Raw genomic sequence first — 16600 nt, 5'->3', positions numbered from 1 at the left:
AAAATATTATAGGAAGCTATGAATTTGGTAGATCTGAATAGGATGTTGGTACATGTTTTACTAAGGTAATATAATGGCACACTATTATTAGATCACATTAATCATTACTGTGCCAAAGGCACTGACAGCACCACTGAAAAGGATTGAAAGGGCTGGTAATGGATATAAATTACCCATTGTGTGATAAAAGGATTTTTACTAAGAAGGTAAGAATAAAACAGCAAATTTCTAATATAACTGTTGTGTAAAAACCAAAATAAAAGTAATCCAGCCAGTAATATCCACAAAATCAGAAAGTAAGCACTTTTGAAACAAGATAAAGTCACAATAAAAACTGTATACAATGTGAAATTAATTTTGTGCTGCATAATATTACTATCAATTTAAATAGTTTACATGATGACCTCTATGGTCAAGAGAAAGGTAAGCTTTGTTAATTAGAATTGAGTAGGAGCTTCTGCATGCGTATTTTAAGTTTGTGGGCTTGGAATTTTTTCTTTTTTTTTTTTTTTTTTTTTTTTTTTAAACATCTAATGGCTTCATAACACCCCCTCCTGAAATTCAAGACATGTTGAGAGTTTTCTGTTTTGTGCATTAACATCACAACAAACAGCACATCCCTCAGATGGTTTTATTTGGATTCCAAATGCTATTACAAAACGAACCACGTCTTTGCTGAGCTATTTAACCATTTGATTGAAACCATTTGTATCACTAATTGTCCGGTCCTGTGCTCCTCCTTTACTCTGGCAAATATTTCCTGATATTAGTGGGGATCAGTGGAGAGAATTGGTCAAACTACATCCTTATTTACAGCATTAAAAAACACACATATCTTCTCTGGAGCTGATGGAATTATTCTGGAATCAAGTCACCATAATTCTTCTCAAGTCAATTGTCTAAAATAAAATCCAGTAGCTCACATTCAATTAGTAAGTTTTAAAAATTGTGAGCCATACTCTTAAATGATATAAATTCATAGAGTACAGACATCAATCCTGAAAACACTTACGTCTCTACTTAACTTTACTCACGTGAGTAATTCCATTAGCATCAGTAATTCAATACCTGCTTATGCATTTGCAGTACTGAAGCTTTAATATGCCTGGATATCCTCTCACATCAGCTATAAATCAGCACAATTCCTCTGAATCACAGAGTTTCTACTAATTCACAAGATATAAAAAGGAATGGACAACCCAGTATAACAATTAAAATAAAGAAATAACATAAGAATCTGATTTGGGAGCAGAAGCTATCAGAAATTTTGATTTAAGGATCAATTAATGCATGTGGAATGTAGAATTAATTATTGGTTATTTCCTAGGAAGCTAGACTTTTATTTCAAACGGAGGGCCAAATAACCCAATTTTGATTTCACACCTATTTCCACACCAATCTGATTTCTCAGACTTTACAGGAGCTTTTCTTCTCCTGCACTGGAATAGCTCAGAGGAAAATCACATACACAATGTAGTACACCCCTCCACCCACTGATTTTCATGGGTGTTCTTCTCATGCTAATATACGACAGAATATGGTTCTTAATAATATGCATGAGATGTTCTATTGAACTTACGGGAGGAAAAAAAAAAAAAACAACCAAAAAATGATAAAATGAATTTAATCAGGAGTGTCATGGGTTTTTTTAAATCAGCACTCTGATGATAAAGTAATAAATGATGATTCATCCCCAACACAATTATTACATATCAACTGCATAAAGATGAATGCTCATGATTTTACCAAGCAGAATTTTTTCTTGGAAAAAAAAACCTATTTGTAGCTCACTACAATCAGAAAGAAACACAATAAAAAGTTTTGCAAGACACAGACATATTATTTTTGAAGACATTTAAAAAATGTGAGAACAGACTTAAAAATCCAATTTAGGTACCTCATTTTACCTTTTTTTCTTTTTTTTTTAATATGGAAAAACAAACCTAGACTCAGACCCATAAGCAGAAGAAAACATTATGAGAACATTATAATTATTCTTACCAGTTATTCTTAAGCCAACGAATCTGTTCCCTGGATGAGGAAATTCTTAAAAGACACAGGATAGGTACTGAAGGTCACAACTGGAAAAATAAAACCTGTGAGAAATTTAATATGTCAAAACTCAGTGTTTGAATCAGACATTTACATTAAAATATTACAATGCCACCTCAAGCAGACAATCTACAGGACAGCAGAGCATAAAGAATTACAATATTAATGGGATTAACACCTTTTATTTTTTAGCTTTCATAATGTACGTGTTTGGTGGTCATTTCATATTTGGAACTGAAAACTTCTTTCAGTTCTGGATTGTTTTGAGAAGGAAAACCTCCTCTCATGATAATGATGAGGAACAGAATGAAATTCTTCTGATCCTTTCCCCTAGACAGTACAGCAAAAGAGGACAAAACAGGATAAAACAAAAGTTTCATAGCATACTCCAGAAACCCAGTTATTCTCTTTGACATTGATATTCTAATCTTTCAAACTGAGTAAAAAGAGAACAGCTACTAATTGTATTTTTACTTTTTTTTAAATTCCATTTTATAACAGAAATAAGTCCTTTGTAGATGATCTCATCTAATAAACCCTACTTAAAAGAGATAAGAGCCAGCAGTAAAAGCCAAGCAGAATACTTCCAAGATATTTGTCAGTAGTGAATTTAGGGCCATTACATTAGTAAGCAAAATAGAAACAAAAACAAAGGCCGTTCTTAGAGCAAAATAAAGTTCACTCTACTGAAGCTATAATCTGAAGAATTTATGACTGAGAATTCTAACTATGTTTATTCCTATGAATGTCTAACAAATAAAATTAAAGGTCACTTCCAAATAATACACTTTGTACATCTACATCAACCAAACTCTTTCATGCAGCTGGCTCTGAAACCCCAGTTCAAGCAGCACAGCCTCAGGGCTCCACCTTACCAACACTGATTGCCCAGAGAAGCACTGGCTGCTCTGAGAGCTGCAGTGGCAGCCTGTGGTAGTCAGTGTGGACAAAATTGCAGCCTTCATTTCTGGGGGAAATAATCAGGAGCTTGGCCATTGGACTGCATTTGGGTTAAATTGGTCAGCACCGGCAGGACCACATTGTTGCTCAATGTTATTTGTTGGCTTGAAGGGTAAACAACAATTTTGAAGGTTCCTCTTGATGATGAAAACAGTATGAAATAATTCTGAAAACAGAAGTTCACTACTAAGCAGCACAGTGCAAAACTGATACAACACTCCTCTTGTATCCTCTAAGGTCCCTGCAGTGTCCACCTTGTCAGGATTATGTCCAGTGCAAAGTGCTCCTCCAGTGTCCCACTCTGTCCACACCACCCCCTGTCCCCTTGGGTTCTCCTCCACACCAACCACAGGCTGCCCATTGCCACTGTGATGGTTCACCACAAGGCTTCCCAAATCCTCCTGCTTCCCTCCTCACTTGCAGACTGAACCAGTGTTTGCCACGTGTTTCAAAATCTTTTCCAAATGATAATTCTGCCATACTTTTCTGACACAGGAGAATTAGTCCAATTAAAGCTTCAAGCCCCTTTTTTAAAAACTCACATTTCCACAGCAAACCACCAACTATCCTGCAGTAATCACCTGGTGTGCCATGCCCATTGTTCCTCAACCTAGTAAGTCATTCTTCTCTGCTCTCTCCCCATGCCCAGTTTTCTTTTACCTGCCAGTTATCCCTGGGTTTATATTTGTATTATAAGCCCTGAACAGCAAAGCCTGTCCTCTCATGAGACACTTTCCTATTGAATTGAATAGGTGGTGAGCAGGTACAGGGCATTACTCCAAACCAGAACCCCAAATCAATCCAGCTACATGAGGAAAAAAGTCGAGAGAAGCACAAACAATGTTGACTGTAGAGAATAAAAAAATCTTTTGTAACTGATCAAAGGAAACCGTTGTCATCAGATTTGGACTTCCTAAACATGAAATTGTATCTAGATAGGATTCAGATCCCGTTTATGAAGGCCCATACCATTTTAGAATTCAAATAAGTGAATTTCAGTTACTATATTTGAACACATAGAAACAGCAAATTCCTGGACTGCTGCAGATAAACATAGGTCCCATCCAACATTTTCAGTTGCACAGTATCTAAAAACAGTGACAGCTTGTTTGTCTGGAATTTCTGCTCTTGTTGATGTCTTAAAATCTCAAAGATATACCTTTCTAGTGTTTACTTGCAGCTCACTCAATGTAAAAGCCATGAAACAGAAACAAAGATAATAAACTGTTAGGTTTCTAAAAGATGTTATCTCACTAAACAGGTTCTTAGTACTCCTACACCAGCATCATAGACCACATTTTTGCTATGCTATTACAAGGCTACTTGTGTTTAAAAAAAAAATCAGCTTTTACATACACGCTCATGACTTGCAAAATTCTAGGAATGATTCTCAAGGGGCTTTCACTAAGATGCTTTATAAATTCTGATGACAGACAGAACACAGTAAGGCTTCATCTCTCAAAGTCCTGTACTGATTTGTTTGGAGGCTTCATGTCATTGATCAGCATGTCAATGTCTCTTGCAATCTGCTTTCCAGTTCATGACTGAGAGTGAACCCCTCAGGTTTAAAACCTTAAATGATTTAAGGTCTGTGATACATAACCTTACGAACAAATTGGGGAAATCTGTAGCTTTACACATTAAACTGTAGCAGAAATGATTTAAAGCCTTATAAAAAGGTATTTTACTTACCTGTGCTAATATTATTCTAACACATTTGACACTGACTATGTAAAGTAGATATTTTAAAGGTACAGGCAGCAAGCTGCTTGGAAACAAATTAAGACAGTTCCACTTAGGTCAAATTGGGCCAGTTTACCAGTGTCTAATACACTCCCTGGCATTAAAAAATGGCACCATGAATCCTTACAGACCAATTTATTACAGTAAGTCTCCCATAGTAACATTGCTGTGCAGTTGCACTTGGCTCAGTGAGTGATCCAGCACACCCCCAGAGAACAAAAAAACCCCAAAGATCTTCAGGAACAGTGTGATAAAAATAAAAAGTAGTGGTGAGACATAACTAGAGTATGACAGCACAATTTCTGTTCATTCTTAAAAGAGGCTTATGTAGCTCATTGCTTGCAATGAATTAAAGACATGAAAGGGAGAAAGTAATCTTGTCCCACTGATGAGTGGGGGCCAGAAGGATTTCTGCAGGTTACAGATGGAAATCTAACACACAGCAAGCGAAAACAGAAGCCTGAGCATGGACTTATTCGGTACAGGACTTCTCCCCAAATGCTGAGACTAAAAGGCTTCATTGTGTGGCCTTAGCAGCACATCCCATTCCTGTTCAACTCAATGTTAAAGCCCTGCTAATCTCAAGGAGACAAGGCTCAGGCCCTCTGTAAACTGCATACCCTTTCTGATGGAATGAGGTGTCATGTTTAAATAATTATTCCCTATCAGCTGCTTTTTGAGGGCCTCTTAAATTGCCATGGCATAGCTGCTCTCACCCTGGGCACATCAGAGATGCAGGGACAGAGATATGCAGAGAAAGCCTGAATAACAGCACAAAGCCAGCCCAGGAGCTGTGCAGGACACCCTTCCCAAGCCTTCATGTGAGCACTGCAATCATCATAAATGCAGGATGGGACCAGCGGGGCCTGCAGGGTCCAGTTAGTGTCACTGGGAGTTACATGCATAAATGAAGAGAGATAAACTGTCCCTAAAGCAGGATGCTGGAATAAATCTCAGTATTTTTCCACTGTTCACAAAAAACATGAGATCTGACACCACTTTTCTCAGGCTGGGGCATGGTTTCCACCCGTGCCACCACAGCCTCTCCAGCCATGTACCAGGCCCCATTTACAGACCTTCCTCCCTGTGTGTGTGTGCCCTGCCAAGCACTCAGAGACCTCCAATAAACAGAGCTGTCTGCCTATAAACACAAGATATTTAAAAACTCACAGCTAACCATGACAAGATTTGCCCATGTCTCTTGGCTAATCTCTGGTGTTTGATCTAACATCCTTCCAGGGAAGCTCCTTTACATCACCAAGATCACGAGACAAACTACTGCTCTCATTTTCCCCTCCTGATATAAGTAGGCAAGAGACAGCAAAGAGAACAGGACAGGAATGCACATCCTTTTAACTCCTGGGGAGCCAAGGGCTTTGCAAAAATATTTTATCAGAGGAACAACTCTCTTCAGCTCCTTAGAATTTTGCTACTTGTTTGTGCTTCAGACAACTCCGTCTGTTTTTATTTTGTGCAGCTTCTACCTTGCTGTGTTTTTTGGCACCAAAAACACCATTAACTTGTCCCTGCTAGGACTAGTTGTTGGTTGCAAGATGAACCACTTCAGCATGGTGCTGTTCCTGCCTTTGTCCTCAGGCCTCATCCAAAGTCCTAAAAGTCAGGGGACATCATTTAACCTGGTGGTGGCTGGGTCAGGTCCTGCTGCAGACCAGTCCAGCACCACTGTTGGTGACACCTGTACCACTGCTGTGCCTCCCCACTTGCCACTGTGGCTTGGGAAAGGGCTGGATGCAGCCCCAGGGAACCTGGTGCCCCAGGAACATGCAGGTACCCTTCCCCTGGAGCCAGCAGGAGCTCCACATGGCTGCAGCTGTGCTGTCCTCCAGTAGTGACACACTGCGGGGAGAATCTGGCCCACTGCTCTAGTGGGGTCCCCAGAGACAGAGGAGGGGGGAGCAGGGGCATCCCAGAACATCGGCCCCTGTGAGAGCAGCTGCTGCCCTCCTGCCCCAGTTCTGCAGAGCAAGGGAGTCTCCAGTAGCTGCTGCACGTGCCAGACCCTAAGGACAGTGTCTGCCACCTGGGGTGCCCCAGGACCTGGCACACAGAGCACCACCCACACCTCAAATCCCTGCTCCTTGCCCCAGTCTGTGCTGATGCTGTGCTGCTCACAAACACCCCAGGCACTGGCTGTTCTGTACTTGGGCTTCTTCCCTCGGCAAGAGTTGTTCAGAATGTAAAAAGACAGGTCAGACAACTGCCCACTTAGTTCCAACGCCATGTACTTAAAAGGGCCCAACTTTAATCCACCTCTAAGAAAAATAACTTTGCTCAGAGGGAAATTGGATACCTGTGCTCAGTTCCAGTTGGTGTTCTGGATGCACAGGATGAACAGACATTTGTGGCAATCTGATTGAGTTGTAAGAAAACATTATGAATTTAAAGTAGTACAAAGAAAGGTTTCCATCACCTCCGTGCCTATACCATGACACATGCATCTTAATATATTACATAATAAAAAAGCCATGATGTTCTCAACCAATCAAATTATGCTACTGTCTCTTTAATAAACAAATCCATGTGCACATTAACAGTGTTGAAAATTCAATTTAAACTCTTTGTCTGTTGCTGCTTACTCTAAAGATGGTCTTTCTTAAACAACAGAGCACCAAGGAGTCGTTAGGGCTCTCTCTTCATTACTTCAAAAAACCAATCATTAGACACCAGAGTATATACGTAATTAGAAAATCACTTCCTTTGCAATCCAAGCTAAGTAGTTTACATACTGTAATTACAGGGACAAAATCAATTTTTAATCATTTCACTGATTGGGCTCATCAGCTCTGTGGGAACATTGTAACCTGCTTGTTGTGCAAAAGCAACATCTGGGCTAAAACAATTACCCTTTGTTTGCTACAATATTCCTTAAATCTTTTTGCTTGCATAAAAAAATGAAAACACGAAGACAAGATATTTCGATGTCTTTTTGTCCTTGATCAACATATATCCTAAAGTACTACTTGCAATGAGAGTTTAATGTTCCTCAGAATTTACAGTTAAACAGTACACTTCCAAGGAATGTATTTTTTCAGGGAGATAAAAGTATCTGATTGTTTTAAAGAACCATTCAGCTGGCTAATTGTTCCATAGCTAACACATGGTATTCAAACAACCCACACATTACAAAAGCTCATCTGGATAATAATGGGCAACTATTATTGCAATGGTTTACACTTTTCTAATACAAATGAATGGATTTTATCAAAATTTGAAAAAAAATCTAAGAAGCTGGGTATGTGTGAAAAATAGATGGTATGAATTGGCAAGGCAAGGCTAAGCATTTTGTTCTCTTAATAGGAAATGACCTCATTTACACTGGAGTAATAATTAGTACTGCTTCACTGACAGTTAAGAAAAAAAAGTTTCACAGTATAATAAGGCAGCATCTCCTTTGTTAAGATCTACATTGATGATTAACCCTTGCCAAGAAAACCCACATTTAACTCTGTGCTATATGTGCATGTGGTGTAGGGGGTTTTTTTCAGGCAAAAAGTAAGAGGAGAGAGGTGAAAAGAAAAGAGAGAGCACGAGCTAGAACTAAGGCAGGATCCCAACCTGCACCACCAAAGCCAGCAGCTGCTGCATGGCTGGTATCAGAGTGAACAGGATGGGATGTCAGGGCTTGTTAAGTGAGGATACTGATGTCTGAAATATTTAATAATAACTGTGAGAGAGTACATTTGGTTTTGCCTGGACTGGGAAGCAAGTGTGCATCAGGCTTGTTCTGTGCTTCAGATCTGGTCATTCTGAGCAGATCCAGATCCTGCTACCTGCTGTGGTCCTACATGGACCCCCCCAGCAGAGGAACAATCAATCACCTCCACTGTCACTTCTCCTCCCTGCCAGAGTTCCCAGTCCTGGGGACATGCAGGAGGCAGGGCAAGGTCAGTCTGTGTCCCTGTCCACGTTCCTCCCATGTAGAGCCTGTCCTGCCCCAGACATGGGGGAACTCAGGGCCATGAGCTCCTCCCCTGGCCAGGTCTGGGGGAAGCTGCTGTGCCAGCAAATGGAGTTGGTGAGAGTCCTACAGCTACCCAGAGATCAGGAGTACTAAAGACAATGGCAGCCCCAGCTCCTCACACGTCCCTGTCAAAGGAACCCTGTTTCTGAATAATTTACGCAACATTTAGGTGAAAATATTTTGTATTTTATTCAGTAGATGCATTTTTTTTTTATAATGAGGCCCTCATTAAAACCAATATGTGTGTCATATTGTCAGGCAAATATATGTTAAAATGTCACTTTGAATATGAAATAATACATTTTTAGGGGCTTGACTCATTAAAGAAAAATATAAGCAAAAGGAAATTTCTCTGGGTAAGCCTTTAAGAGCTGGGCGGGAAATATTTTCCTGTCCTGCAAAAAGTTTGAGGTTCTTTTTTTTCTCCCCACCCTCTGCATTTCAGAGAGACCATGATCTTATGAGGGCTTCCATGGAAATAAAAGTGGAATAAACCAGGAGGATACCCCCCTGTGAGTGTCCTTTCCCCCCACACCCACCAGGCAGCCAGGAGCACAGCACATCTGGGGCTCTGGACAGGCAGGTCTCACCCCTCACCCCGTGCACCCACACACAGCCTGCAGCCTCAGCCACTGGCCTTGGAGCTGCCCCTCTTCAGTCACATCATTCACTGGCCAGAAAAATATTCCCCTAAGCAAAGCCATGCCAAAAAGGCAGATGAGGGCTTCAGCCATGCCCTGAACAGCCCCTCAGAGAGCACAGGTCCTGCCCCCTTACCACATTTCAGAAATTTCAATTTAAACCCATCCATTCCTGAATGAAAATAGTCAAAACTGACATGTTTCAGTACAACCATTTTGCCAGAGACCTGTCAGTCAAGACCAACCATAACCCAAGTTTACTGGTGTTTAAGCAGACAGAGCTCCTCTCAAGTGATCTGCATCTACATGCTTAGGCTGTAGACACAGACCAAAGATGTCAGAGGAAACAGCAAAAAGCTACAAGTAAAACACAACTAAAAAAGCAAAAATATGCCCCTCACAGATCTGCAATAATCACTGGCATACCAGCATTGACAAAGGCTACAATTATTTTCTTCTGCTGTCCAGATGTTGCAAAGGAATCCAACAGCTGTGTCTGGCTGCAGTGCCAGAGAAGGGCAGTGCAGGCCTGTCTCACCTGTCTCTCATCCCTCCCCTTAATCCTTCCCAAACCTGCAGGACAAGCCTATTTGGCCAAGCCTGAGAGGGGCAATGGAGAGCAGTCCCCCATGAAAACCAGCTGCCCCAAAAGCCTCCCAGACAGATTACTACATTCCTGCTAAAAGTATTATTTCAATAGGACTGGCATTTGAAAGCCACTTACAAATAGTAAAGCAGAGCCTTTTTGCTGAAGTGTAAACAAAGATTCAGGGCAGGACAAACCTACAGGAGCAACCCAGCCTCACAACCTTCAGTGGACCAATTCTTAATAGAAAATCCTCAAAATGAACAACCTCAGATTCTTCCAGAGTCTTTCTGAGATCTGCAGGACTATTTCACTTCAGTTCACCTCTGCACTTCTATGGCTTTTATGTGCAATTAATAACAAAAGTTAAAGGGTTTGCAGGCCTAAGCTCACTACCTTTTAACTGCTGAAAAAACTTAAACTTTGCTCATTTAGGGATAGGGGTCACCTGTAGGATTTTGGTATGGAACAGTAAGGGGAAAATCGAACTCTCCAATTCTGGGACATCACAGAAGAATCTCTTTTGGGAATAGGTATGTGCCAAATGCCAAAATGAAGTTTTATTGTATATCTGGTTTCATGAGAGTGCCCTAAATGATACAGTAAACAAAATTTGTAGTAATTAAAAAAATAAAAATAATAAAAAAAAGAAACCCCAAACAAAATACCTCATACAAAAACACGGTCAGGTGTTAAGGGACTGTTGTTAAGGTGTTGGAGCCTAATTGTCACCAGGAACAGTAACTATGCACTCATACACAACTCAATTCTACTTCTGGAAAACAATCATCAATCCACAGTTTTAAAGAGAAGAAAATATAAAAAAAACTTATGAAATGATAGCTCAGGAAAATGCATTTTTCATTCCTAACTATCTAGTTAGAGCATCAAATTACAAAACACCATCTGAGGCAGTTTTCACCACATCACATAAGAGGACATTTCATGAGTGTTACTGCTCTCATCACAGTCTAGTAGAAAAAGAAAGAGGGAGTTTGTTTATAGATTCTTTCTTGTTTGTTTTACATTTCCTATGTAGAAAAAAAATCCAATAACCCACAAAAAGATGTAGGTCAAATGTTCTCATCTCAAATCTTCCTTGATAAGTAGCGATTTAAGAAGTCTATATAAAAATCTGTTATTCCCTTTCAGCTCATAGGAAAAAATGTTTCAGAAATAGCACATAAAAAAATATTCAATGTCACTAAAACTGGAATAGAAAATGTTTTATAGATTAACAAACATTGTAATGAATTTGCACAACCTTAACTGACTGTATACATAGCATAATGAAATGGTCTACATCCTTTCAAAGAAAAATTAGGTATTCCGGCACATAGCTTTAGAAAAGCATTGTTCAGAAAAACCTGCATTTTTTTCCCAGCTACCATGTAATTTGTGAGATGCATTTTTAAATGATCTGCAACTGCAGCAGGCTTCATCAGTCAGATGATACAGATAGATAATTCACCAAACTGTCACATGATCTCCCATCAGTCTAAAAGATGTGAATATATTGCCACAAGCTTTGGGAATAATGGGTGCACCTGTTTACAGTGTCACCTCTGTTTGCTAATTGTCTCCTTGAGCTACATTTTACTTCTAATGCATTTATTTTTGACAGGCAGTGTCTATTTAGAAATCACATTACTTCAAGTGCAATTGTTCTTTTGTCTATCAAGTAAATGAAGTGTTGTTATACAGATTTCAGGTTCTGATTAGTGAAGTATCAGCACACCACAAAGGTCAATCAGTTATTTACCTGAAGTAATAGAAGTATGACAGGCCTCTTAGATGTCCTCTAGATCATGGTATAGCCCATGCTACTATCAATATTTTATATTTGAAACACCTATACATACACCTTAGTTTGCATGTATATATTACATAAATGTATTAAATGTTCTAAAATAGAGTATTGCACATTCCTTGAAGAACAGAAGGACAGAAGCACTCAAGTGGAAAATATCAATGTCAATGCAAACCCAACTCTTCTTCCCCAGTATTTCAAGTTTAGCCAAGATAATGGTGATAACCAAGGTGCCAGTCTCACAAATATTTTGCAATTGTTTATTCACATAAGCTGTCACAGCAAGAAAACTAATGCTTTTAAAACGTGTTTTTTTTCATTGGGCTTCCTGCTTTTTATATAACAGTGAAGCAAAATTTAGTTAAGGTTACTTGCATTAGCTTCAACTAATAAGATGCCATAAGAAATTAAGATGAGCCACTTGAGGTCTAAGAAAGACCACAGGGGATTTTTATTCACACCCATACCCTCATGTCTGCAATGTTATCAACATTCAGTTAAATAAAATGTCTCAATAAGTACAAAACCATGTCTTTATATATATATATAGTAACATATTCAAGTAGAACTATAGTATCAAACAGGAAATTTTGAAAACCTAAATCAGCACATTGATCACAGCCACTTCACTGCATATATATTGATCCTACGCATACACACACACACAAGAAGACATTTTAACTGTTTATTACCAAGGTGGAAAACAGTATTACTGTAGTGAAAGCAGTGGCTTGTCAAAGCCTCATTATTTCTCTTGTCCCTCTGTCCAAGTTCCCACATCCCACACTCAGCTCTGCCATGAAAAGACAGCAGGAGAGCAAAATAATTTTCTAAAACAAAGGCAAGGTCCAAAGCTGACAACTGCCCATCTTCACAAAGGTCTGGGCACAGCAATCTCAGGGGCTTACCAGGGATTCCCAGCCACCATTGCTGTTTCACCAGTTTGCCAAAAGAAACACAGACAAAAAGCCACGCATGCCTTAAGTCACATTCTAAATTGGCTCCCAGGAGCATTTCTACCTTGTTCACTAAAGCACAGGGTATGTTTTCACAGTGTTTAGCATATGCTACGTAACCTGAGCAGGACTTGTATTGTTCCAGTAGTTGTTTTTCTAAAGTATGTTCCCATCAGGACCATAATTACATGCAAAATCCTAGAGTTAGAGTCATTCATAAAGTCACTTTAAATTTTCTCTAAGACTTTCTAGCAAGATTAAGGCACATCTTTAAATAGAATATGGAAGAAATCACAAATCTTGAGCACAGATACAAACCAATGATAAAAGTTCAAATTACTCTGGGTAACTTTATGTATTCCACAACTCAAAATGCTATAGGGAAATGTCCCCTGATGTATTTTGAAGAGCAGTGCATTTTTCAGATATTTCTGCAAGTGTAAGCACAATTTAGATAAAGTTAATCATTCATGAGTGTCTTATAGACCTGTATTTATGACTAAAGCTCCTGGAAACTTGAGTCTGAAGTTCTCAAACCACACTTCTCCTGCAGCTTCTAAGGTTAAATACCTCAAGTGCCATACACTTAGTAGCAGCAGGATTGAGTCTGATGCCTGTAGAAGAGGCAATGGACGTGGAATTGCCATTTCCTTGCTAGCCCAACATCTCTTTGTGAACATGCGTCTCCTACCAAAGCCTGATGTTGCAGAAAGGAAATAATTTATGTGGAAAGTGTACAAATTTATTGAACAATTTTACACCTACCCCAAGAGTTATTGTTTTCTTTTACACAACAGCAAGCAATCTTTAGGATATCATTTTGCATACAGAGAAGAGGATACTCTGGCAATAAAGCTGCTTGCCTGAGACTGAATCCTGCCAAGCACTTCTTTTGCACACAAACAGTCTTCTTGAAATCAATGAGATTTCTTGAATGAGCTCTTCACACAAGTAAAGGATCAGCAGAAAGTACGGACAACCATGTTAACATAAAGCATCAAAGAGGAGGAGGTCTCAGCAGTGGACTGAAGTATAGTCACCTCCCACACACGGTTAATGAGAAGTGACAGGTCAGATTCAGGTGAAATGTAAAGAGGGGCACTTTCCTGCCTGGAACAAAACCTGTTACTGAGATCTAAGCTCTGTTTCCTGTGTAGTAGCAGGTCCTAGCAATGCAATTAACCATCATCCAATGAATTGCCAAAGCTTACCAGCATGATGATCACCAAAATAACACAACCCCCTAGAGACACAGAAAAAACACAACTGTCTACCTTTCCAACACCCACAACTAGACCACAGGAGACTGTCCAGCCCTGGGGACCAGGCGAGAGATTCAGCACAATGCCATGAAAAGGCATACAGGATGTGAAATCAGCCTGGGATTTTACGTACGTGCGCCAGGGAGCTTTCCAAAAGCACCAAGGCATTGTTTTCCTGATTACCCCGGGCTCCTCTCACTTCTAACACAGTTCACCTGCATGTCTCCCAGACAGCAGCAACACTAGCATGAGGCATCTCACCCATCAGACCCTCTCTCTTCTTCTCCCTGCAAACATCCCACAGCACTGCTGAAGACCCAGCCAGCCTTTGACCCTATTTTACCTCAACTTCTGAACCTCCATAACTGACAATGGAAACATTTAATTCTGTTTCAGTCACTGCATTTCTCTTCTCTTCAATATATATTTTAATACTGGAAGGAAGAGGGGGTGAGGACACAGCTCTTTCCAAGCAGAACTAATCCTCCTTTGAGGACGGGCGAGCCCCACACAGCCCTCAGATCCAAACGGCAAGAGGCTCTGGTTAGCTGGGGAGGCTGCACATCTCAGCAGGTTGTAAAACAAGGATAAACAACAAATTATAACTTAGTGGCAACTTCCGTTCTCCCCCTGCAGCCCGGGATGTGCCAGACTGGCCACTGAGCGCGTGGGTAAGTGCGGGGAGCACATATGCGCCAGCAGAGTTTATAGTGAAGGAGGGGAGCACGTGGGTGGTAGCAATTTAAAAAGCAGCTGTGTGTATGTTTTTCCCAGTTAGACTGTGAAATCACAAATGGTGGAATCAGCACTGTAAGCTTAAAACCACGTTAACCCACTTGGCTGCATTTTATTGTTAACTTTGCGTCTACGTTTTCTCCTTATTTTTGTAAAGAACACAGAAGGACTCCTCATCCCAACCACCTCCTTTTATTAATAAGAGGATAAAATTTCATTAAATATTTCTAATGTAGCAATGAAAGGGTAAAGAATTGGAAAGTATTATAAAACAGGACATTTGTGGCCAGAGCCTTTGGAACATTCATACTGTTACATATACTTTCTCTAAGTAATCAGGAATGTATTGGTATTTTTAAATTATGTATCTCTAATAACACAAAAGTACTTAAGAACAGAAATAGACAGTAATGGAAAATGCAGTCAACTGTTGACAACATATAGAATTTCAGAAAATAATTTACAGAGAACAGCACAGCAGATGAGTCAAAATTTTCTCAAAAATATTTCTTGCCTCCGATAGTCCAATGTAATTCATTTTCTATCTCTGTTCATTAATCATTGTTAAAATTAGTGATCCATTTCTTCCACTCTGCCATCTGCACTCAGCTTCGTAACAAACATGACACCTTCCTGCATAATAAAACCTGACAACTACGAGGATGCATTTCCAAATAGCTTTCTGCATATTTGCACCTCTATAACTGATTCCGTTGTCAGACAAAAGTGGATTATTTAACCAGAGTTCTTCTTTATCAATTCAGTACACAGACGTGTGCTTGTGAGGGAGTGCATGCATGTGTGTGTATAAAATGATCAAGTAAAAATCACTTAATTTGAATTAAAAACAAGATATACCAGTTATCTTTGAATTCTCATGGTAGGTAAAATTGATCATATATATGTATGTTAGTTCTAATCTTCTACTATGAAGCTTAAGGATGTAACATTTGGATTGGCTTCATCTTGTAAAGTTTGCATACACTAGAATTATCCTGACACTCCAATTTCCTCCAAAAGAAGAAAAAAAAAAAATCATATCCAGCTCGGTTTTGTTTCCCAGCCTTTGATCACTGACAATTTCAAATAAATATTTTTAAGATAAGATGAAATATCCAAGCAATGAGAAGATATAAAAAAGTGCACAGATAAATAATTAAAATTCAGGATGTCATTTCCATCCTGTTCAGGCTAGCCTCTAATCTCCTGGTGACAGACAGGGGACCAGAGAACAGGGTTTGGTTCTTGGTCTCTTTCCATTCCGTCAACAGACTTGGAAAGCCATGGCAGCAGGGCATCTGAGTGGTCCCTCAGTAGATGCTAATTACACTTAGATCCCACTGATTAACAGAAGCTGCAGTCCTCAGCACACTGAAAATCAGGCTAATGGTGGGAGCATTAGCCCATCCACATGCAAGTCAGTGAACCTGTCCAGGGACTGTGAGGAATCTGGTGCCCTGTTCACCGCTCAGTTTTGTGAGCAGAACTGGTCAGCCAGGAGAGCCTCCACCCACTCCTGCTCCAAACCTGCTGGGCTGTGGGGAGGGGGCACTGGGGAACACAAAATGCACACCAGGGTCCTCTGAAGGCTAAAGCAGGTACCAAAACCTTTAAAATACTTCCAGTCAGACCTGAAAAGTATACTAATCTTTAACTGGGATTGGAAAAGGATCATCTTTTCCAACAGATAATGTGATTGTTCCATAGCAGCCTCAGTTGTGCCTACAACAAGGTCTGCAGGTGCCCCGTAACTGCAGACAGAGTGACAAATACAACATCAAGATGGGAACTGTTCCTTTTTCATCAGTTTCCTCAATGCTAAGTTTTGAGTCCTGGCCACCACAGTCACCTGCAACCACATACTTGTTTACCT

The 16600-nt window shown here is 39.9% G+C and overlaps 1 protein-coding gene across 6 annotated transcripts in view; it reads right to left on the bottom strand.

Moving 5' to 3' along the window:
* The window catches only part of ZNF536 (zinc finger protein 536), a gene marked incomplete at its 3' end in the record, with an annotated part of 339887 nt that overhangs the window by 283716 nt on the left and 39571 nt on the right, over positions 1-16600 (bottom strand). For 4 of the 6 annotated variants that reach the window (XM_083870373.1, XM_083870372.1, XM_083870377.1 and 1 more), the window contains exon 2: positions 2002-2096. The remainder of the gene's footprint in view (positions 1-2001; positions 2097-16600) is intronic. The other 2 variants (XM_083870374.1, XM_083870376.1) reach the window with 1 other exon arrangement.

Source organism: Zosterops lateralis (assembly GCF_965231275.1).
Source record: "Zosterops lateralis genome assembly, chromosome: 12".
NCBI classification, from domain to species: domain Eukaryota; kingdom Metazoa; phylum Chordata; class Aves; order Passeriformes; family Zosteropidae; genus Zosterops; species Zosterops lateralis.
The sequence above is the reverse complement of the archived record's forward strand: the minus strand, read 5'-3'. Positions and strand labels throughout refer to the sequence as shown.